This window comes from Petaurus breviceps, unplaced genomic scaffold (assembly GCF_028583685.1).
Source record: "Petaurus breviceps papuanus isolate PSGF00001 unplaced genomic scaffold, PetGlider_PUasm1.0 90925, whole genome shotgun sequence".
Lineage (NCBI taxonomy): Eukaryota > Metazoa > Chordata > Mammalia > Diprotodontia > Petauridae > Petaurus > Petaurus breviceps.
Genome location: NW_027187380.1, coordinates 29015635 through 29039141, shown reverse-complemented (window position 1 = coordinate 29039141; position 23507 = coordinate 29015635). Strand labels below are relative to the sequence as shown.

The 23507-nt window shown below is 40.0% G+C and overlaps 1 pseudogene; it reads right to left on the bottom strand.

The window, feature by feature from the left end:
* Positions 1-207: 207 nt before the first annotated feature.
* Positions 208-23507, bottom strand: part of LOC138152800 (zinc finger and SCAN domain-containing protein 23-like) — a 48700-nt pseudogene continuing 25400 nt past the window's right edge.

Here is a 23507-nt window from a genome sequence, read left to right as displayed (position 1 = left end):
AATGATTTTTATTCTGATTAAAGGTCTTCCTATTCTCCATTTTAATAGGGTCCACCATGTATATTTTTTGATGTTTAAAAAAGATCAGAGCCCTAACTAAAATTTTTCTACACAAATTTTTTACATGAATAAAATTGCCCACCATTGTGGATTCACTGATGGAGAATGAGGTCTGAGTTCTGATTAAAGACTTTCCCACACATGATACTAATAGAGTTCTTCAGTGTGGATTCTCTGGTGTTGAAAAACATGTGCATATAGATATGGTTTCTCCCCAGTATGAATTCTCTGATGTTTAACAAGATCTGAGCACTGACTAAAACTTTTACTGCAGTGGTCACACTGATAAGATTTTTCTCCAGTGTAGATTCTCTGATGTAGAATAAGATCTGAGCTCTAACTGAAGGCTTTCCCACACTCTTTATATCGATAAAATTTCTCCCCAGTATGAATTCTCTAATATAGAAAAAGGACTGAGCACACATTGAAGATTTTTCCACACTCATCATATTTATAACTGTGAATTCTCTGATGCCTTATAAGGCCTGAGTTCCAAGCAAAACTCTGCCCACAGGGATTACAATTATATTGTCTTTTTCCTAAGGAGTTCTCTTCCTCCTCAAATTCACAGGCTCCTCTGCAATCAGGACCCTAAAGGTTTTCCCTACTGGGGGTTCCACACACCTCTGTCAGTGTTTCTGTTTCTGCTGAAATAACCTTCTTTGTAATCAGCTTCCCACTATCAATCCTGGTCTCACCATCAGAAACAAAACATAAAAAATATAATTGGCAGCTACTCTCAAAGTTGAGAAGAGGGCAACTCCAGGAGAGGAAAGATGTTGATTCAAACTTAAGGAGATCGTTAAATACCTACAAAATGGCATAAGAATATAGAGAATAAGTAGTGGTGATTTGTAGTTCAAAGGCATGTCAGGGATGAATAGGAAGGAAGAGAATTAGATAGGAGCTAGTAGATGAGGGCATCAGGAATAGATTTGAGAACCTCAACATAGAGGTGATAATTGGATACATGGTAGCTGATGGGATCACCAGATGAAATTCTATGGAGGAAGAAGAGAAGATAGTCAAGTATAGACCTTTGGTAGCCAAAATTGGCAGGCATGTCTTTGATGAAGAACTAGCAAGGAGTAATTAAACAGACAGGACAAAAATCTAGAAACAGGAGAGTCATGAAAACCATGAGAAGAGGTGAAAGGGGAGATCAGTAGCATCAGAGGCTGCAGAGAGATCAAGAAAGATGCAGACTGAAAAAAGGCAATTAAATTTGACAACTAAAAGATCACTGGTAACTTTGGAGAGAGTGGTTTCAGTTGAATGATGAGGTCAGAAGCCATATTAAAGAAGTTAAGCAAGTGAGAGGAGAGTAATTTGGAGCCATTGCAGACAGCCTTCTAAAGGAGTTTAGCCACAAAAAGGAAGAAAAATAAGGACAGTACCTAGGAGTGATAGATGGATAAAATGAAGGTTTTTTGAGGATAGTGGAATTATTTTGCATTTAATAGGAAGTAGGGAAGCAGCAAGTTTATAGGGAGAGATTGAGAAAAAGTGAAAGGAATAGATAATATAGGAAGAGCAATCTGCTTGAAGAGATGGGATGGAATGGGATTACCTGGGCATGTGGTGGAGTTACCATTAACAAGGAGAATGGCCAATTCCTCATGTAAGACAGGGGTGAAGGAGAAAAATAGTGGAGGAAGGCATCTGAGTAGTGAGAAGAAAAGGGGAGAAGAGGGAGCTCTCAGTGAATTTTCATTGAAATACAAGGTAAGGTTCTCAGCTGAGAGGGTGAGGGGTCAGGTAGAAAAGCAATGAAGATTTGAGGAGAAATAAAAAGGTTTGGGAAAGCCACTGTAGTGAGTGGGAAAGTAAATCAATAAAGGAAGTATAAAATAATTGCCTTGTTGCAGTGAGGGTCCAGTTGAGATTATGTAACATAATTCTGTAGTGGGCCCAGTCAGTATGGTTTTCTGATTTTCTCCAACTTCTCCAAGATCAGCAAAGTACAGTGTAAATAGGAGCAAAGGCAGCAGATGGTAGGAGTAATCCAAAGCTTGGGATTGGCAAAGAGAAAATAAAGTTAGGATAAGGAAACAAAGAACTCTAAAGAATACAGTGTAGAGTTGAACTGAATCACCAAGTAGTCAATATTAGGAAGGGAGGAAAATGTAGTCTAATGGTGGGCCTGGGAAAGAGCTGAAGGATTCAGGGAATGGAAATTACTTATAATAAAGACAACGCACAGAGATAGGGGTTGCAAGGCAAAAAGAGAGATTATGATCAGATAAAGGAATTTCAGAGGTCATGAACATGGAAGTGGAACACTGATGAGAATGCAAGATCAGGGGGATGGCCATCTCTGTGACTAGCAGAGGTAGTGTGGAGTAAATCATGGGAAATGAATAAGTTGAGGAACTTCAAGGTTAGGGTGTTTGAGGAAGTATCAATATTTATGTCGAAGCCCCTAGGATGAGGGCAGAAGTTGGGAAGGAGATAAAGTCTATGAGCCAGGCACTAAACTCAATGAAGAAGGAAAGAGAGTATCCTGAAGGTCAGTAGAAAACAGCTGCCAGAATCTTCATTTTGGGGGGCAGAGCCAAGATGGCAGAGTACTTGCTTGAGCTCTCTTCCAAATCTCTCCAGATACGTGTAAAAAATTACTCTAAACAAATTTCTAGAGCTTCAGAACCCACAAAATGACAGAGTGAAACAAATCTCCAGTTCAAGACATCCTGGAAGGTCAACAGGAATGGTCTATCACGTCAGACTGGGAGCAGAGCACAGTCTAGCATGTGCTGTACTGGCACAGATGGGACTGGAACAGGCCTCAGGGTACTGAATCACTTGCAGCTGTGGTGGTATCCAGACTTCTCAATCACAAACACCAAAGACAACATTGAAGGTCAGTGAGAAAACTCTGTTAGACCTGAGTGAGAGGAGCGTGGTCCAGCCCCAGCCTTGGGGTGGCAGAGGTGGAGGGGCTGGCAGAAGCAGCAGCAGCTGCTGCTTCCAGAACTCCCAGCCCACAGATAGTGGGGGATTCAAGTGGCTGATCAGAGGGGGATTGCAGGGATCTCTTTGCTGGCGCTGAGGCAGGATTCTCTTCCCTTGCCCTGCTTGGATCTGGGTGGTGGTCCTGGGGTGAGGAAGAGCTCTGGTGTGGCAGAGCTTGTGGCTGCAGTGGACAGGGAATCCTGCTCACAGTTCTAAGGCAGAAAAGAGTTCTTGTGGTCACTCACAGACCAGAGCATAGGCAAGGAAAGGAGTAAACAACTCTCCTTTGATCATAGAGTTTGGAAGAACTGAAAATTTATGGACCCCTAGAAGTATTTCTGAAAACAGCTGCACAAAACCCTGAAATCTGGGACATGACACCCTACACAGTGGAAGTAGAGTCCTACCCTAACAAAGAGTTAGAAAGTCAAGCATTTGGCTGGGAAAATGAACAAACAACATAAAAAAAGCTCAGATTATACAGAATCTTCATTGTGTGATAAATATGGACTAAATGAACCTCGAAGGAGGAGACATTACTGAGTGATAGTGGTAAAGGGAAAGTCTTAAAGTGGCAATGGGGAGTGAGGAATATTATGACTCTCTCACCAATTAGAGCACAAAGGGTATGTGTAAAATGCAATTAGGAAAAGAATATGGAAAGCATGAGAAAGGAAAAGGGGTAGGTTTTAGGGAGAGTAATAAGAAAATGGGCAGTGGGGTATGGAGAATGGCATTTGTCCAATCACAGCTAGGATTTAAGAATTACTGGTATAGGGAGGGTATGATAAAATGGGAATATATTAATCAGTGAGGTAAGAAAAAGGAGACTTTAAAAAGTTGAGAAGCAGTAGAAAAAGAGTAAGTGAAAGAAACCCTAGTAGACAAGTTTTTTTCCCAAGTTTGGTTTTGAAAGTAAGGAATACGTTCAAATAGAATCCCTGAAAGACATGGAAGAACTAAGTGAGTTTTGTTTCAAAGAGAGAGGAGTCTTAGGAATGTTTCTTGGCTGCAGATAAGCAATCAGTAGATACAGTGATTGAAGAGAGAATGTTTATGGAGCTAATATACAAGTACAGGTAAAAGGGGATAGGACCAAGGCTACATGAAGAGAGGCTGGCTTTGGCAAGGAAAAGTACCACTTCATCAAAAATTGGAGTAAAGAAAGAAAGAATAGGGGAAGATGTCAAAGACTTTTGAGAGGTAAAGAAAGGGAGAAGAGGGCTTTCATGGGAAATCGACTCTTTTATCAGTAAAGTCTGAGCTGAAGTCCAGCTTGGGTCAGGGAGGGATCTGACTGGGGACACTTGAAGGAAGGCAAAATTTGAAACAGCAGTTTCAAAAAGTGGAAAATGGAACAGAGAACCAATTACAGAGGAATAAAAGGACTGAATTGTTTCAGTGAAGGCCTAGTGGAAGTTAGATAAAAAAATTTGGAGTGGATCTAGTCAGCATGGTTGCATAAATTTCTACAGATCTGTTCAGCAGCATTGTGAGTAGAATGGAAGGGGCAGATGGGAGTAGTCAAGGACTGCTACTTTTAAGACCTAAACAGTGATAAGATATGGAGCATGGGATTTCTGGACAGTTGTACTATAATGCCAAGGAAAGGCAACTTCCCAAGGTTCAAAATACCAGCATAGGTGCTCTCCATTTTATTCAGTGACAAATTAAGAACAGAGAAGGTCAAAACATGACATCATTCAAAATACAGCACTTACTAAGTGTGATTAAATAATCTCCAGTTTCCAAACATAATACTGAATTGGCTAAATAAACTGACGAAAAAGGAAAGTGAAGGTAAATAGATATAGGGTGATTACCCAAAAAAGTACTTGAGGGATCATGAGGGAGATAGAACCAAAACTAGGGGTTAAGATTGGATACGAGAGGTGACAAGTTTCTTTGGGTTATCTGAAAGAGGAACATAGATGAGAAAGAATTTCAAGTGTAACATTTAAGGCAGATTTTAGTCCTACTCTAATGTCCCAACATGACAAAAAGGTGGATCTGTGTTTCTGAATATTATGCCAATACAACACAAATTCTGGTAAATGCTATCAAGTTGGAAAGGCTGTAGTACAGGTCCAGCAGCAGCAGATTTATAACTAACTGAAAGTGTCTCATCACTAGGAGAGTCTTGGGGTGATTGAATTTTTTGCCCATAGCAACTGTGAAAACTGGTTTTTCTTAGTAATCATTATCTTGGAGACTTAGAACTTCCTCAAGTCCTTTCTTCCAAAGTTCAGTTTTTATTCAGAGGGACATTACTGATGATGAGATTGCATTGAGTATCCTTATCTTGGGCAAACCAAGACCCAAGTTCTGAAGTACTTTAATCAATGGTCAGGCTGGAGTGGAGACAGTTTCTTTTATCTATATAGCCAAAGGTGGGAAGAGGTATAGTATGGTTGTGGGATAGTCTGATAGAAAAGGTGTTTCCTTTGTCCAGAAGTAGATGATGATGGAGTGATATCAGCCCCTATTGAAAAGCTATATAAACTGTGTACCCCAACACCCAAGTGGACTTTGTTCCAACACTGTAGCTCTAAGAGCACATATGCATGCTGATAATCATTAAATATTATATTTTTGGCCAAAGTCTGAATTCATCAAACAGATTGCTTTGCTTTGCTTTAAAGGGTCAGCAACTCCAGAGACCAGATAAGGCTGGAAGTGGGATTTCCCCTTATCTTGGGATATATTACATATGGGAGAGAAACAGACATCCTGAGACCATAAATTCCAACAGACCCTGGTTTGGGTTTTTTTTTTGTTGTTTTGCTTTTTGGAGGGGGGAAGCTATGGCATTTGGGGTTAAGTGACTTGCCCAAGATCACACGGCTAGTTTTGTGTTAAGTGTCTGAGGCTGGATCTGCACTTAGGCCCTCCTGACTCCAGTACCAGTGCTCTATTCACTGAAACACCTAACCACCCCAAGAAACTTCCTTTTTCACAATTTGGATAGTAACATATGGAGATCATAAATTTGTGTGACACAGTAACCCTGAATTGGGATGGTTCTAAAATGTATTTAAACTTTCTCATTTCTTTGTTCATCAGTTAGGATTTAGCTTCTAACTCCTTGTACAAGTCCACTAGTCTTAAGCGAATAAATGTTGTAACTGCATATCACCTAGCCTGTTGTCTACTTTAACCAAACTTTTTAAAGGTTAACAGTTATGGTGCTGTGACTCAGATGGAACTGTTGGATGGGATAGACTGAACAGCCCCTCACTTCATCAAAGTTAATGATTCAGGCTCCTCAGAATTCATTTTTCCTTGAGTCTTAACCTTGATGGAGTCAAGTAAGTTCTCATGCTCAGATTCCAAAGGCCTCCTACTAGTTTGGTTGAAGTCGGAATATCAATCACTCTGTATTAATTGGATCCCCTCTGGAGATCAATCTTAGGAAAACTATTGCCAGCACTAGTGCTCAGTTCATTAAGATAGCCCAAAATTATGTTGGCCACAATAGGGCTCTTTTGGACTAGTCAAAGTTACTTTATCTTAAAACCAAATTAAGTTTAAAGGCCAACAAAACATCTAACCAGGAGAGGGAATGTTTTCATTGTTGAAGGTAGAGCAAGAACAAAAGGAAGCAATCTCTTCCTTTAAGACTTGCAAAACCTTGGATTCAGCACCAGTCCCAGTAGCGGCAAATTCCTTCTCTCCTCTCTTCCCCAATAGCCCAGCCCGGTTTTTTTCCTCCAACCTCTGCAACTCCTCTACCTTATTCCTTCCTTCCTCCCTTCTTTCCCTTAAAGGCTCTGGTCCTGAGGAGAGCAACTCTCTTCTGCCTGCTGTGTCCCCCACCTTCCCCTTCCCTCAAAAGCCCTGGTCCTGAGGTGGACAGCTACACTCCATCTACATGCCAAGGTACTGAACATCGGGGGCACCAAGGCTCTCCTGCCCTTATGACCATAGAGGTGCTCCAAGCAAAGGTTGCAAGATCTAACCCCTATCTACTCCTACCCTGTCAGTTTTTTAATCCTTGAATAATAATAGCCAATTTATAAAAAGCCTCTAATTTGCCCTCTTTTTGTCATTAAATGTGGACTTTTTATTTGTATCTGTCCTGTCAGTTTGTCTGTCAATGTGTGTGTCTCTGTGCCTGTATCATGTGTGCTGTGAATGAGTCTGTTATCTTGTAAGATCTAAACTACAGGTAGCAGCCAGGCATTTCTAAAGGCTGCAGTTAGGGAAGCAAATCTTGAAACTATTTTCCTTGTAATTTCTGGTCTGGCCAACCTAGAATTACAATGAAAAGTTAAATATAGCTAAAAACATTTTAGCAGATTCTGAGAATTAATGATTAAGAAGTTGGGAATTGATTGTATTGGGACTGTTGGGGAGACTGTAGGTCGACAGTCACCAGTACTAAAACACCTATACCCAATGAAAATCACTCAGCATTCCCCACTCCCTTCCTGTAGTTAAGAGAGTATCTCAGTCTGGGGATTTTTTTTTAACAGTTGCAAGTTTTTGTGAACCCTTCTCATCCCAGATCAGATAAGAGAAGAGAATGCAGGAGAATTGTAGGGATAATACTCACAGACTGGCAGTAGGCCTAACTGACTGTGCTCCTGGGCACCTTGTAGTGCACCATTCTAGGCAATGTTTGGAAATGTCACCCAGGTCCTGTATGTTCTTCCTACCCTGATCCAGCAGCTGCAACTTCCCCAGGCTCCGTAAATTCTGCAGTTGTGGGAAAAGGAGAGGTGAATGGATCAGGCCTGTAGGGAACATTCCTTAAGCACTGCCTCCAAGAAATATCACTGGGAAGCCAGCCTCTGCTCTACACTTCTCTGTTCCAGTTGCAAAAATGTATTTTATCTCTGTTTGACCTGTTTCCTGAATTTGTAAGGGGAAAAATAATAGTGGTGGTTATGGGATCAAAATGGTATAATGATTGTAAAACGTTTAATATAATGACTGGCATATGTTGGATATAACATTATCTCTTTAACTTTGAAACGGTTTTTGAATGCCAAGAATGATAAGATCAATTATTTTATATGTCATTTGAAATTCATTGTTATGTTGTTGCCATATCTCTAAACTTGTATTGTGTTTCTAAAAGTCCCCTTAGCTAGTGAAATTTGAAAAACATTTTGAAGTACACATGGTGTTACAGCAATTGTTTTCATCTGGATTGTGTTATATGTGAATTGGGTTTTTTATGTTATAAAATTTCATAATTTAAAGTTGTTATATTTGGGTTACAAACAGATAGTAATAATACTGCTAAAATCTACTATGATAGCTGATAATTCATTTAAAATTTTGGCTATTATGAAAATATAGTGATTTAAAGTTATAGTTTCCATATTATCAATGATGAAATGAATGATTCTCTGTGCAAGGTGAATTAGAAATTCATTTTGTAGAATTATTATTGAACAAATGAGAAAACTTGAAAAAATATACGGATGTGGTCTTCAAGGAGGTATTTATGTTAATTTGAAGGTTTATGGATCACTACATTCACTATCTATGTGAGATTGCAGAATGTTATTGATTTCTAGTGATAAGTTGATTAGCTGTATGGCACCAACAAAGTTTTAGTTACCTTAGTTTAGTAAAAAATGATTGCTTTATGCTCATTAACTTGATGTGGAGTTTTACTTGGATGTGAAGTTTCTGTGTAAAAAAATTTGAAAACACATCCAACTGAATTAAGGACACCAGATTGGTAATTAATTGGTTTAGGTTTCCAAATTTAAATATAAGAACACAATAATTGTTTAGTATATTTTTGCTGGTAAACAGTTGTATTATCAATGTTGTAAGAGAAGCAGTTTCTCTTATAAAGTCTAAAAGTTGTTAAATTGAGAATTATACTGTCAGAGGAACACAAAAAATGATGAATGGGGCACTCTGACCATGTGTTGTAATATTTTGAAGTATTGTAATTTGGGAAATCATCAGCTTCCAAGTTTGTCTTTGTTTAAAAAGAAGTTTCAGCTAAGATTGTTTTGCTATCATTTATTAAACTTGTAATATTATTAACTATTTGCAATTACTGTTTTAATGATAAAAACCTAAAATTGTTAATTGATTACTATATATGAAAGGGAGGAAACTGCATGAAACTTAATTTGGATTGGTTCTGCTCATTCAGAATAATCCTCTTGTATGTATGGGAGTTGGCAGACAGGGGCACCAGCATCAGCCCCTCCCTGGGGTCCATGTCAATTCTTCTTATTTTGTAAAATTGCCAAGGCCCCTGGAAACCATCTATATACCGTGTTTCCCCAATAATAAGACCTATCCCGAAAATAAGCCCTCCCCTTACTGTGTCAGATTCCTCTAAAATAAGCCCTCCCCCGAAAAATAAGCCCTATTGAGATTGCTACTGTAGTGAAGGTGATCCCCTGTGCTACACGCTACATTACGGTACCCTCTGTATGCACCGTCCCCCCCCCCGCCCCCAGTGAAACGCACGCTGCGCTCCGAACTGCATCCAATCAGAGCTGCAGCAGTGAGCGCGTCATCCTGTTCTTCCCCAGTGATTTGCTTATTGAATAAAGGTACATTTTTTTTGTTCACATGTACCTGTTTATTAAAATTGCTGTCAATGTTCATTAAAATAAGACCTCCCCTGAAAATAAGCCCTCTGGTGTTTTTCTGTCCAAAAAAATAATAAGACAGTGTCTTATTATCAGGGAAACACGGTAAATAAAGTCATCAGTCTTCTATTGCAAATTTCCATGATCAGGGCAGTCAATAAAAGATATGAGCACTTTTGTGTTATCTTACTGTGAAATTGATTATTTTTTCATCTAGAATTAGAAAATGTGAATAAATTTATGCAAACTGCTTAAGATTCACCTTAATATGTTCCCATTGTTTAAAGGGACTCTAAAAGCAGTAGCTTTTAAAAGCACTGACTGTGATCAGTCTCTTAACTGTTACCAATATGAGATTCTATTACAACACCTTTTTGACCAAGGAATTTTGTGATCTAGGAATTCAGTATAATGCCTTAGGAATTATGTTCTTTAAGGACACTAACTTAGTTTAATGAACTCCAGTTTTAAAGGTTTATTTCTGCTTAAAGGAGGGAGAAAGATATAATTTAAAACTTTCCTATTAATTTTTTTCATAAAGGTTTAGTGATTAGTCCTCTTAACATCTGGATAAATTCAAACTGTTTTTTTAAAGAAAGGAAAATACTTTTAGAAAAGATGCTTTGAAAAGTCTTGTGTGATCTTTATTGAAGGTCTACTAAATTTTCAAGATAAATTATTGTTAAACCAATGCAAAAAGTTGTAAAGCAGAAGAGATCTTGCTGTTTTAATCTGAATTTGTAGTTATTCCATGGCCTAAGCAAAAGTTTGTATTTGAATGTATAAGTAAAAGATTTAGATTCCTGAAGTATCTCACTCTTCCAGACTCAGTATAATTAGGGAAGAAGAACCAAGAACAAAACTCTTATCAGTCTGTGGGCTTAGCCATTAACCTCTTTGCTTTGTTTAAGCTAGCATTTCAGTACAGAAAAGTTATGTTAGTAAAAGAATAATAACTTATGAGAATTAATAGCTCAATAAAATTTTAGATGGCCCCATTTAAAAGATGCCAGTCCATATTTATTTGCTATTTAAGACTTTTGGGGACTGAAATTTACTATTGTTTGAAGCTTTTATTACAGGGATAGTTGTCATAAAGCCTATAATGGAATGGCATGGGATGCAGACTGAAAGGTACTAAAGGTGGATGTCTGTACCTGGGAAAAGTTTTGAAGACAACCTTAGACACTGCTAACTGGGATCTTCTAGACTCTGTTTTCCAATTGTGCTTTTTTCCTTTCTGAAAAGAAAAATTCTTCACCTGATTATTCCTAAACCCTGCTTTCGGCACCTAGTGGCTATATGGTTGCCTATCAGATATGACTCATATCTAGAATTAAACAGAGCTAAGGAAGTTTTTCCTTCTGTTAAGATATATGACACTGCTTCTCTTGTTTTATAGCAATTTATCAAGAAGTTATATTCATGGCCAAATAAATAAATATAATATAGATATGACATCCTCCAAAGGAGGAAATGATTATACCAAGTAATAAGACAATTGCAAATTTTGAGGAAAGCAATAGGATCAGATTGGTTCCTCTAAGAACCATATACAGATGTTTAAGATTGGCTTCCAAAAATTTTCTATCATGGAAATTCAAGCTTTAAGCATGTTTGGTAATAACATCTCACCTTGGATTTTTGCACAAAGACTGTATAAGATATTGGAAAGGTGAAATTAATATTTTTTCTCTTTGAGTATCTGTCTGATAATTCTAAAAGGCAGATGAACTCATTTTTTTATAAATCTTCACATTTTAAGGATTCCTTTACCAGGTTCAGTATTTAGGTAAGGATAGAAATAACAAATAATAAATAAACTAAAAATTCTCTGAAGTTTCAAAAATGTGGAACCAATTTTAAGTGATAGTACTAATTTATACTAAGTCAGAATTATCTGGGAACCTCTAGATCTGAACCAGAGATGCAGACCTCCCTTTTTGAATTGTACAACTACATGAGGCATCTGGGATCCAAAAGGTGCTGTTTAAATGGATATTGGGAATAGGGCACTGGGAGACAAGGAATTTGATGTGAATTAACATTGGTAATAATGATTCTGTTGATTTGTACGGTTCATGTGTAAATTTTCTTAGTTATCTTGGTGACATGTAATCTCCCTTTCCAAAACTAACACTTTGCGAGGCACCTAAGAATTGTAATGTGTAGCTGACCTAATGTAATTATGCAATTTTGTAAAACTGTGAGAAAGACTTTATTGTATTATTTGATCCTAGCCCTGTGTGGCTAGCAAACTGAACCATTTATTATACTGTTTGAACGTAGGCCTGCATGACTGAGAAACAGAACCATTTCTATCTGCCTTTAGTATCAAATCATGTTTCTGGGAACTCCTGTCAGGTCTGTCTGACTACTCCAGCTTGTGGATATGGACGCTAGGATCCATCTGTCTTATCTAAATATTGCCCCTGCTCCTGAATGGACATCTGAACCAAAGGACCTGAAAAACACAACATCAGATGCTGACAGCTTTCTCAAGAGTGTGGACCAGGTTTGTACAGCAACCGCTCCCTCCCTGGGCCTCCTTACATACCTAAGACTTGTTCTTTATATCTTTTTGCAACTTTAGCTTATTTTCACTTGGTTGTTCTGTATTTCCATTGTGCTCCCCACTCTGATTCCCCTCTTTTCCTTGTATTGCAATTGCCTTGCAGTAGTTGCCCATCTTTGGGGATGTCCAACCATTTGACTATTACCTTTAGTGCCCCCTATTTCAGGAAGTGATTGGGGAAAACTTGAATTCATCTAGATAAGAATTTTGGGAACCCCCCCTCAAGAAAAAAGTTTTTTTCATACATTCTTTGATCTAAAAAAAATAAAATCTTAATATATTTGTTCTTGACCAAGACAGGGGGTGCGGGGAATGATAATCATTAAATATAAAATTTTTAGTCAAAGTCTGAATTCATCAAACAGACTGCCTTGCTTTGCTTTAAAAATGCCTTTATCCTGGGGTGGAGTCAAGATGGCGGAGTAGAAGCAGGACCGCAAAGTGGCTCCAGCTTCCACCTTCCCCAATCATTGTAAAAAGGGGACTCTGAAAAATTTAGAGCCACAGAACCCACAAAATGACACAGAGAAGCTAACTTCCCACTGAGGACAGGCCAGCAGGCCAGCAGGAAGCGGCCAGCACAGACCTCTGGGAGCCGAGCCCAGGTCCCTCCACATGAGCCAGAGGTTTTAGCCCCAGGGCAGGTCTGACCAACTGCTGGCCAGAGGGACTCCAGATCAGCAGCAGCTGTGGCCGTTTCCGGAATTATCAACAGGTAGATGCAAAGGACAAAGTGAGAGGTCAGTGCAGTCTGGACTTTGGGACCCAGTAAGTGGGAGAGTGTCAGCTTTTGCCCCTGGGGCAAGAAGCTGCTGAGACACCCAGCACAGCCATCCAGCAGCATGTGGCAGCTTCAGCTCCTGGCCTGCAGAGTGTAGGGGGACCAAGCGACCCGTCTGAGGGGTAATTGCTCTTGCTTTAACCTCCTTGGATCTGGATTGCAGCCTAGGGTAGAGGTCCTGGGGTGTATGTCCAGCTTGCCAGAGTGTGTGGAGGCCTCAGAGAGGGTACCCATCTAATACCTCCGGCAGCTGAGAAAACCCCAGTGTTTGGGATAAAAACTCCCCTATCTGGTGGCACAGTCCTACTGTGGCAAAAAGCCCAGGGGTCAAGTGACAGAGGGGTGACATGACCAGGCAAAGGAAACAAAGCAGACAGAAGATTCCAACATTAGACTCCTATTTTGGGGACAAAAAGGAGCAAAGCATGGAACAGGAGGAAGACAGTGAAGTCAGAACTCCGGCACCAAAATCTTCAAAGGAAAATACGAGCTTGTTACAGGCCATAGAGGACCTTAAGAAGCAGATAAGAGTAGTGGAGGAAAAATTTGGAAGAGAAATGAGAATGATGCAAGAAATTATGAAATGAGAGTCGACAACCTGACTGAGGAAAATCATACCTTAAAAAAATAGACTAACTCAATTGACAAAAGAGGCTCAAAAAGGCAATCAGGAGAAGAATGCCTTAAAACTGAATTTGCCAGATGGAAAAAGAATCTCAAAAGCTCACTGAGGAGAATCATTGTTTCAGAATTAGATTGGAGCAAATGGAAGCTAATGACTTTATGAGAAATCAAGATGCTGTTAAACAGATCCAAACAAATGAAAGAATAGAAGGCAATGTGAAATATCCCATGGGAAAACCACTGACCTGGAAAATAGATCCAGCAGAGATAATTTAAAAATTATTGGACTACCTGAAAGCCATGATCTAAGTAAGAACCTAGAAATCATACTCCAGGAATTTCTCAAAAAACTGCCCTGATCTTTTAGAACCAAAAGGCAAAATAGAGGTTGAAAGAATCTACCGATCACCTCCTGAAAAAGATCCCCAAAAGAAAACTCCTAGGAATATTATAGCCAGGTTCCAGAATTCCCAGATTAAGGAGAGAATATTACAAGAAGCCAAGAAGAAACAATTTGAATGTTGTGGAAACACAATCAGGAAGTGGCAGCTTCTACACTGAGGGATTGAAAGGCTTGGAATATGATATTCTGGAGGGCAAAGGAGCTGGGATTAAAACCAAGACTCACCTACCCAGCAAAACTGAGTATCATGTTTCAGGGGAAAATATGGTCATTCAGTGGAATAGAAGACTTTCAAGCATTCTTGCTGAAAAAACCAGAGTTGAATAGAAAATTTGACATTCAGATACAAGAAGCAAAAGAAGCATGAGAAGGCAAACAGGGAAAAGAAATCATATGAAACTTATCAAAGTTGAACTATTAACATTCCTACATGGAAAAACAATAATTGTAACTTATGAAACTTTTCTCAGTAGTTGAAGGGAATATATATATGTGTGTGTGTGTCTATATATGAGGGTATATGGGAATATGAATACATATGTGAATGTATGTGTATAAGTTTACAGGTACACAGATAGAGGGCACAGGACCAATTTAATAGGAAGGGATGATACTTAAAAGTTGAAATTAAGAGGTGAGAGAGGAATATAATGAGAGGAGATGGGGAGAGACAGAATGGGGTAAACTATCTCATATAGAAGACGCAAGGGAAGATGGTTACAATGGAGGGGAAGAATAGGAAGGCAAAAGGGAATGGGTCAACCTTATTCCTATTGAATCTGGCTTGAGGAGGGAGGGAAATACACACTAAATAGGGGATCTCACCCTCCAGGAGAATAGGGGGGGGAGGGGATGTGAGGGGGGATGATGGAAGGGAGGGCAGGCTTGGGGGGAGGGAAGTTGGAAGCACCCACTATTGAAAAGGGATGGGATCAAAGTAGAGAATAGAACAAGTGGGAGGTGGGATAGGAGGGAGGGAAATATAGTCAGTCTTTTACAATTTATCTACTATATTATTGTTTTGCTTTAGCTACACATGTACAGCCTATACTGAACTGCTTATCTTCCCAGTAAGGGTAGGTGACAAGGGAAGAAGGGAATGAATCTGGAATTCAAAGTTGTAAAATCAAATGTTTAAATATATGTGTGTGTGTGTGTGTGCATATGTATATACTATTATTAATACTATTTTGCATGTAATTGGGAAATAAGATATACAGGCACTGGGGCATAGAGATCCACCATGCCCTACTGGAAAAGTCAAAATGGGTATGGGAGAAAATATGGGAGAGAGCAGATTGGAGGAGGGGATATCCTGTGGGACTGCTATTTTCAGGCAGTTGGTAGGGGAAAAACGGGGAGGAAATTTGTAACTCAAAATCTGGCGGAAATTAATGATGTAGATAGAAGTTAATAAAGCATTTGAAAAATGGGAAAAAATTAAAATTAAATATGCCTTTTCCTGTGTCAGCAACTCCAGAAACCAGATAAGGCTGAAAGTGGGATTTCCCGTTATCTTGGGACATATTCCATAGGAGGGAAACAGACATCCTGAGACCATAAATTCTAACAGACCTGCTTTGCCCGTTGTCCTGTCAATTTGTACTTAGGGTCAAGAAATTACTTTCTCACAATTTGGAAGTAACATATTGGAGATCATAAATTTGTGTGGCACAGTCACCCTGAATTGGGATGGTTCTAAAATGTATTTAAGCTTTCTCATTTCTTTGTTCATCAGTTAAGACTTAGCTCCTAACTTCTTGTATAATCCCTCTAGTCTTAAGGGAATAAATGCTGTATGTCACATAGTTTGTTGTCTCCTTTAACCAGACCTTTTAAAGGTTAACACTGCTTAAAGATAAATAAATTCATAGATGGATACTCATGGGGAGATGGGACCTGGACTCCTAAAAGGAAAAGACTACTTCTCTGAAAACAATCCAGTCCCTGAAACTTTCCTACACAATCCACCTCCTGCACCCAGTCCCTGGCAGTTGCCTGAGGTATCTGACCCATCCTTGTCTACCTAGATACTCAATAATCCTTTTAACTGTCCTTTCATTATGGCCTTACCATTTAACTTCTTTCATTGTCTGCACCTTGTCCATCCCAGGCTATTTAAGCCTCCTTAATCCCATCCAGATCTTCCCCCTTTTTCAGTATAAAAGCATCTGTACCCACCTTGCCAAATCCATAGATTTACTAGAAATATTGCCCAGTGAATCGGTGTTATGATAAAACCTCACTACTCTGATTGAAAGAAGGCTTGGGTGGTCAAATTCTTTCAAGGAAGACCCCTGCCCTATATCCTTGAATTTCAGGGTTCCCAGCACCCCAAATTGCAACATATTGGTGGCCATCTATGAGGAATTGCCTGACAACCTCAAGCCCTTCCCCAGTCAAGGTATGTAAGCCTCCCCTTTCTCTTTATCCCTCTCTCCCTCTGCAATTGGGATTGTTCTCCAAATACCTAGGAAGGCTTGGAGGTGCTTTTTGGGCCTGATGCTCTCAGGCTCCATTTGCATCAGACAGTTACAAAACAGTTTCTGATGTGGGCACACCTTCTGCAGCATGGGGGACACCCTGTCTGGAAGTGTATGCCCAATCCTCTCAACTCTCTAGGGTGCTAGAAAATTGGAAAAACAGCAAGTGCTGTTTTTTAGTTTCCTGAGGTTTACCCTGGGATTCTCCTTTAGCAAGGAGCTCCCAGTCTTTACACCCTTGATGGACCACTCATTTTCAATTCCCAGAAATTCTTTAAAGACTTGGAAAAAGTTCAGTTTCCTTTGCAACCTAAAAAAAGAAATGGCTTGTGTTCTTTTACAATACAACTTCACCTCAGTATCACCTGGACAACAAAGAAACATGGCCCATGTGGGAGTCTTTGCAATACAATACTCCTTTACAGTTAGATTTATACTGTCCTTGAGAAGGGAAATGGACTGAAATACCATACATAATGACCTTCATAGAGCTCTCTCAGGATCTCATTCTCAGAAAAAATTGTAAAATGCTCATAGCAAGAGTCACCCCACAAAAGGGAAACCAGTTCAAAATCTTAGACAATCCCTTTCTCGTGGCCCTCAGGGCTTCAGCCCCACCCTTTCTTCTACCTCTTCCCCTATGCCATCCCCTGCTCCTTTCCCCAGCCCCCTTGGCTGTTCTTGCCCCTCCCCCACCTCCTCCTGCTTTCCCCAACCCTTCCCCTGCTTTCCACATGTTTCCCCCCTCCCTATTCCCCTCATTTCCCTTCTTTTCTTCTCTGGTCCTCCCTTCTTATTTCCCTCTCTCTTGCCCTCTCTCTCCTCCTCTGGTCCCTCCCCTTCTTCCAGTACCAGCTTATGATCCTTCCCCTTGCCCCACCACATTCCCCAGCCTTGCAGCCATATCCAGTTCCCCAACAGCCTCCCCCACCCCTGCTTCTCCCTCACAAGGAGTGGGACTTGCTATCTCCCTTCCTCCCAAGCCCCCAATTTTACCGAGTCTTCAGGGCTTTTTCCTCTAAGAGAAGTAGTTGCCTCCACCCAGTGGGACTATTAAAATGCATGTCCCATTCTCAATTTTTGACTTCACCCAAATTAAAGAGAAACTGGGTCGATACTCTGAAGAACCCACCAATTTCTCTAAGGGCTTTAAGGATGTGTCTCTTCAGTTTGAGCTTTCTTGGGGAGATTTGCATATCCTCTTCTTCACCTATTGTACCATTGAGGAGAAGAGGAGAATCTGAGAACAGACTCAGAAGTTTGGGGACCTATTTGGCTAGCTCCTACCTCACTACATACCCCCTGGGAGCAGCTGTTGTTCCCATTAGTGATCTGGGATGGGATTATCAGAAGAACGAAGATAAGAGAAAGAGAGACCATGTGTCGATTTGCCTGTTGGGAGACCTTGGAATGGAGTTTCAAAAGCAAATAAATTATCCAAAAATCAAGATTACTCGTGGAGTAAATGAGGCATGTGGCCTATCATTGCCCCTTTCCAGGGCTGGCTAGTGAAAGCTCTCAAGAAGTACACCAATCTAGACCCCACTTCTACAGAGGGGACAGCCATACTTGGCATGTACATCATGGGACCTCAAACCCCTCAGGCCCAATTACTGGAGATGGCCTTTGGAGTCTTTGACGATAGAGGAACTGCAGCAGAGGAGAGAGAACACAGAGATAGGGCTAACAACAGAGAATAGGCTCAACTCGTGACTGCTGTTTTGGCCAGGAAAAGACCTGATGATGCTCTTAGAGACTCAGGCAGTGGGGAAACCTGCTTTCAATGCCACAAGGAGGGCCACCGATCCAGTGAGTACCCTTCCAGGGCACTGCTCTTTCCCCCCTGAGGAACAAGAAAGCCCCCAGGACCAAAGCCTGTGGGACTATGCCCAAGATGTGACCAGGAGGGATATTGGAGGAAGGATTGTCCCAAGGGTGGTGGAGCTGCCTTCTTCTTTTTTTTTTTTTTTTGCTTTTTTGGAAGGCAATTGGGGTTAAGTGACTTGCCCAAGGTCACATGGCTAGTTTTGTGTGTGTGTGTGTGTTAAGTGTCTGAGGCCAGATTTGAACTCAGGTCCTCCTGACTCCAGGGCCGGGCTCTATTTACTGTGCCATCTAGCTGCCCCTTGGAGCTGCCTTCTTATTCAGAATGACTGGAGAGCCTGGAGTTTGGCCGTGCTCCCACTTTCTTCATCTCTATTACTGAGCCCTGGGAAAAATCAAGGTCAACAGTAAGAGTATCCACATTATCATAGATATGGGGGCTACATTCTCATGTAACCAACTACTCTGGCCCCCACCTACTAAGTTAACCAACTACTCTGGCCCTACTCAACCCTAGATCCATCAGGTCATGGGCATTGAAGAAAAAAATTAAGGGTTGTCAAGACATACCTCCACCCTTGCCTATTTGAGGATTTGTTGTTTGAATACCCCTTCCCTATCCTCTCCTCTTGCCTGACCCCCTTGTTGGGAAGGGACCTGATGGTGAAATTAGGAAGTCAATTTTCTCTAATTAAGCCTCCCATCTCCCTTTTTCCTAGGCTCACAAGACCTCCCCATATTCCCCCAGAAGAGTGAGAGACAAATGAGTCACTTGTTTGGGATCAGGGAATTTCTGGTTGAGCTACTCATGACAACTCAACCCTTGTTAGGCTTTGAGACCTTAATATGTTCTTCCATTATTGCCAATATCCAATTAAGCTTGAGGCCTGAAAGGGACTGCAGCCATTGATTGAAAAATTTCTGAAGTATGAAATCCTTGTCCCTTGTCAGTCCCCATGCAATACCCTTGTTCTTCCTATAAAAAAGCCTAATGTTGAATACCAAATGGTTCAATATCTCAGGGCTGTTAAAGAAGCTGTTATTCCAATATGCCCTATAGTCCCTAACCCATACACTATACTCATACACTTTACTCACTCATATCCCTGGGGGTGCCCAATGGTTTTCTACCCTGTATCTCAAAGATGCCTTTTTTGTATACCTCTTCATACAGAATCACAATTTATTTTTGCCTTTGAATGGACACTCCCTAAGAAATCAAATCCATGTCAGCTAACATGGACAATCTTGCTCCAAGGTTTTTGGAATAGCTCCCATTTAATTTAGCCAGACCTTGGAGAAAGATTTAAGGACCTGGAACTAGCAGATAGTAGATTAATTCAGTATGTGTACAATATTCTCATTTGTAACCCCACCTGGGGGACTTCTTTGATTGCTTCCATAGGAGCTCTTAATTTCTTGGGCACTTGAGGCTGTAAGGTCCCTTTGAACAAAGCACACACATCAAACTATAAAGAACCTGGGCCATAAACTAATGCCTGCCTCTCACTTCTTAACCTCCGAGAAGAAAAGGGTAATCCTAACTAGCCCTGTTTCAGTCTGAATTTTGTAGTCTGGATGCCTAATTTTGGTCTTGTTGCTAAGCCCCTTTTTGACTCTACTTAAGGCCCTGACTCACTCCATCTGGAGTGGGGCCCCAACCAGGCTAAAGCTTTTGAGACTCTGAAAACTAAATTGACTACTACTTCAGCACTAGCTCTACGCAATCTGGACAAACCTTTCACTCTGTATGTTGATAAAAGGAGAGGATAGGCTTTTGGAGTACTAACCCAGTCCCTACCACCTGACCTTAGGCCAGTTGCCTATTTTTCAAAACAATTAGATTCCCGTGGCTGCTGAATGACCTTCCTGCCTCTAGGCATGCTGCTATAACCATTCTAATTGAGGATGTCTATAAACTTACACTTGGCCAACTCCTGGAAGTTCTTACTCCCCACCAAATGCAGAGCATCTTGGGAGCAAAGGGTCATCAGTGGCTGGTTTGCAACAGGCTCACCAAATATCAGACCTTGCTCTTAGATACCTGTGAGAAATAACTCATTCAGGCTCAGTAGGGAGGAAGATAAAAGAAAAAGTAAATTTATTATGTGACTGCAGTGGTGGGCGTATCATTGGACAGAAACACCCTCCAGAAACAAAAGAAAGTCTTAAAAACCTATGTCCAACTGCATTAGGACTCCATCACAGGGTATACAACTTTCAGATACATCTACTACACATTTCCCCTTGATATGTTTCCCCTCCCACCACATGCATTGTATGACCATTAAAATGAACCTTTAGTCTTCCTAGAGAAGTTAATATTCATAAGGTTATTATGCATCAGTATCCCAATCAAGACTTAACTTTTACTCTCCTTAGCTGACTTCTAACCTCAAAACAAGATATAACCAGTTGGATCCTTGCTTTGCCCATTATCTTCTGTGTGAGACATAACTCATTTGTTATGTCTCCCATTCTGCTGATTGTTATTCTGAATTTATGGAAACAAATTTTTCCATTATATCTCTCAATTTCCCTCTTCTTCCGCTAGAAGATAATCTAGTAGTAATCTATATTGATAGTGTCCCTATTTAAATATCTCATCCCTGAAAGCCATAGGCAGAGAAATTCTCTTAAGTATAGTGATTAGCCTGATGGGTGAAAATGTTTTATCAATATCTCCCCTGCTTTCTTCTACAATCAATTTATTTTCCTGCATTTACTGCAAGTCAAAACCCTTTCTGATATGTATGGATCCCTAGATTTTATTAGTCACATATTACGTAATTTCTGTGGGAACAAAAATTTTAATCATTCCTCACATTCCTGACCTAATTCTTCAGATGTGCCACACACTTAACCCAGCAACCCTCCTCCCAGACAGCGCCCACTCAGATGCCCTAGTTCATGATTGTGAGAAGACTTTGGACTGCCAGTTAATCTGATCTAAAAGATTTTCCTCTCCCTAACCCCAAAGCAGAGTGGTACACAGATGTGTCAAGCTTTATTGAACAAGGGGTTAGGAGAGCTGGGTATGCAGTAGTCAGCTTTCTATATAAAAGTATCAGTCCCATCCTCACCAAATTCATAGATTTATTAGAAATCTTGTTCATCTAATCAGGGTTATAATAATCACTACTCAGATTGAAAGAAGCTTGAGTGACAAAATTCTTTAGAGTCAGACCCACCCTGTACCTTTGCATTTTAGGATTCCCAGCACCCCAAACCACAACTGACACAACTTAATCATGTTTGTCTTTCTTAGACTAAACTCTCAATTCATATACATACTGAATTCCAAGTGAGAACGGAATTTATAATTTTCTTATTAATCAATATGATATGTGTAATGAATATACTAATTTATTTTCTTAAGAGCTGCCTCTCTATTTTGGGAGTCAGAGTTTACAATACAGCTTAAACTGATTAATAAAAACTCTGACAAGGCTCATAATCACTGGACTTAAGTAAAGTGAATCAAAGATTGTAGAACCTGTTCCTGTTATAGAAATCGGGTTCTGTCCTTTAGGGAAGGTGGTCACAACCCCCCAAAAGCTGACTCCAAAATTGTTGTATTGTGGGACTTGTAGGTTTCTCGTGGGAAACCACTAAATGATTGTAATCTACCTCCTTCCCCAGCTGTGATTTAAGTATATAACCTGTGTTTTTACTTCCTTCTTCTGAAACTGATTGATTAAACTGAATGATTACTGGTACTCCAGTCTCTAGGCCTGTTTTGGGAAGCCCTGAGCATTCTCAGGTTGGAGACTGGCTCAGTAAAAATTCTGTTAACACAAGGAAATGAAGGGTTGCAACCAATATTGGTATGAGTACTCACACCAAGGAAATTATAAATCCCTGGAGTACTTAAGATAGATTTCGAAGAAGAAAGGCCAATGAGGATTTAAGGTGAAGAAAATGTCTGATGGAGTGACTATTGAGAATAAAATGTCACAGGATTTCATGTGAATTTTAATGTAAGAAGTTAATGAAGGCACAGATAAGTCTAAAGGACTATGCCTAGGGAACTGGGCTCCTTTCTTAGTGACAGAAAACACACACATTACTGATACAAATAATAAACACATTGCTTTGGTTCTGACTATTAGAACTCTTCATTCAAGCTATACAGTGGTTTCTTATGTCATGGGGGTGGAATTCCTGAGAGTTTTACTTAGGCTGGATCTTTATGGGCTTAAAGTGGATACTTGACACATCATGGAGCAGTTCAGGAGTCATCATCTTCTCTGTCCATATGAAGGGAGTGAGGCCTGGAGAAATTGGATACCATTGGGATTATAAGGGAATTACAGTAAGAATGTAACAAAAACTTCTGAGATATTTTGTCACCAGGTACATAAAAATGTCAAGCTTGCGAAAGGGCATCGGGGAACAGATCAATATAGAAGAGAAATGGGACACATTGTTTTGCTTAAATTTTTAACATTCATTTATTATAATTTTAAGTTCCAAATTTTTTCCTTTCCTTCCTCCCTTCTCCCGTCCTTGAGAAGGCAAGCAATGTGATGTAGGTTATACATGTGCAGTCATGCAAAAAATATTTCTCCAAAGAGATCATAGAAGTGGGAAGAAGACCCATATGTACAAAAATATTATAGCAGCTCTTTTTGTGGTGGCAAAGAAGTGGAAATTAAGGGGGTGCCCATCAATTGGAGAATGGCTGAACAAGTTGTGGTATATGCATGTTATGGAATACTATTGTGCTATAAGAAACAAGGAGCAGATAGACTTCATATTTACCTGGAGAGGCTTAAAAGAACTGATGCTGAGTGAGAAGAGTAGAGCCAGGAGAAATTTGTACACAATTACAGACACAACGTATGTGTGACGACCAACTTTGAAAGACTTGACTCTTCTCAACAATCTAGAGTCATAAGTCAACTCCAAAAGACTCATGATGGAGAGAGATGTTTACATACAGAGAAAGAACTGAGTTTGAACCCAGATTGAAGTAAACTACCTGCTCTTTTTCTTTTCTTGTTTGGTTTTGTTTCCTCTTTCCCAGTGTTCATTCCATCTGATACAATCCTTCTTTATAACCTGACTAATGTCTAATGTGAAACTATTTGCAGATACTATACTTGATTGTATGCCTCCATGGGGAAGGAGGGGGGTAGGGAGAGAAAATTTGAAACTCAAGGAATTGTGGAAATGAATTTTGTAAACTAAAAGTAAACAAATTAATAAAGACCAAAAAATTTTTTAAAAA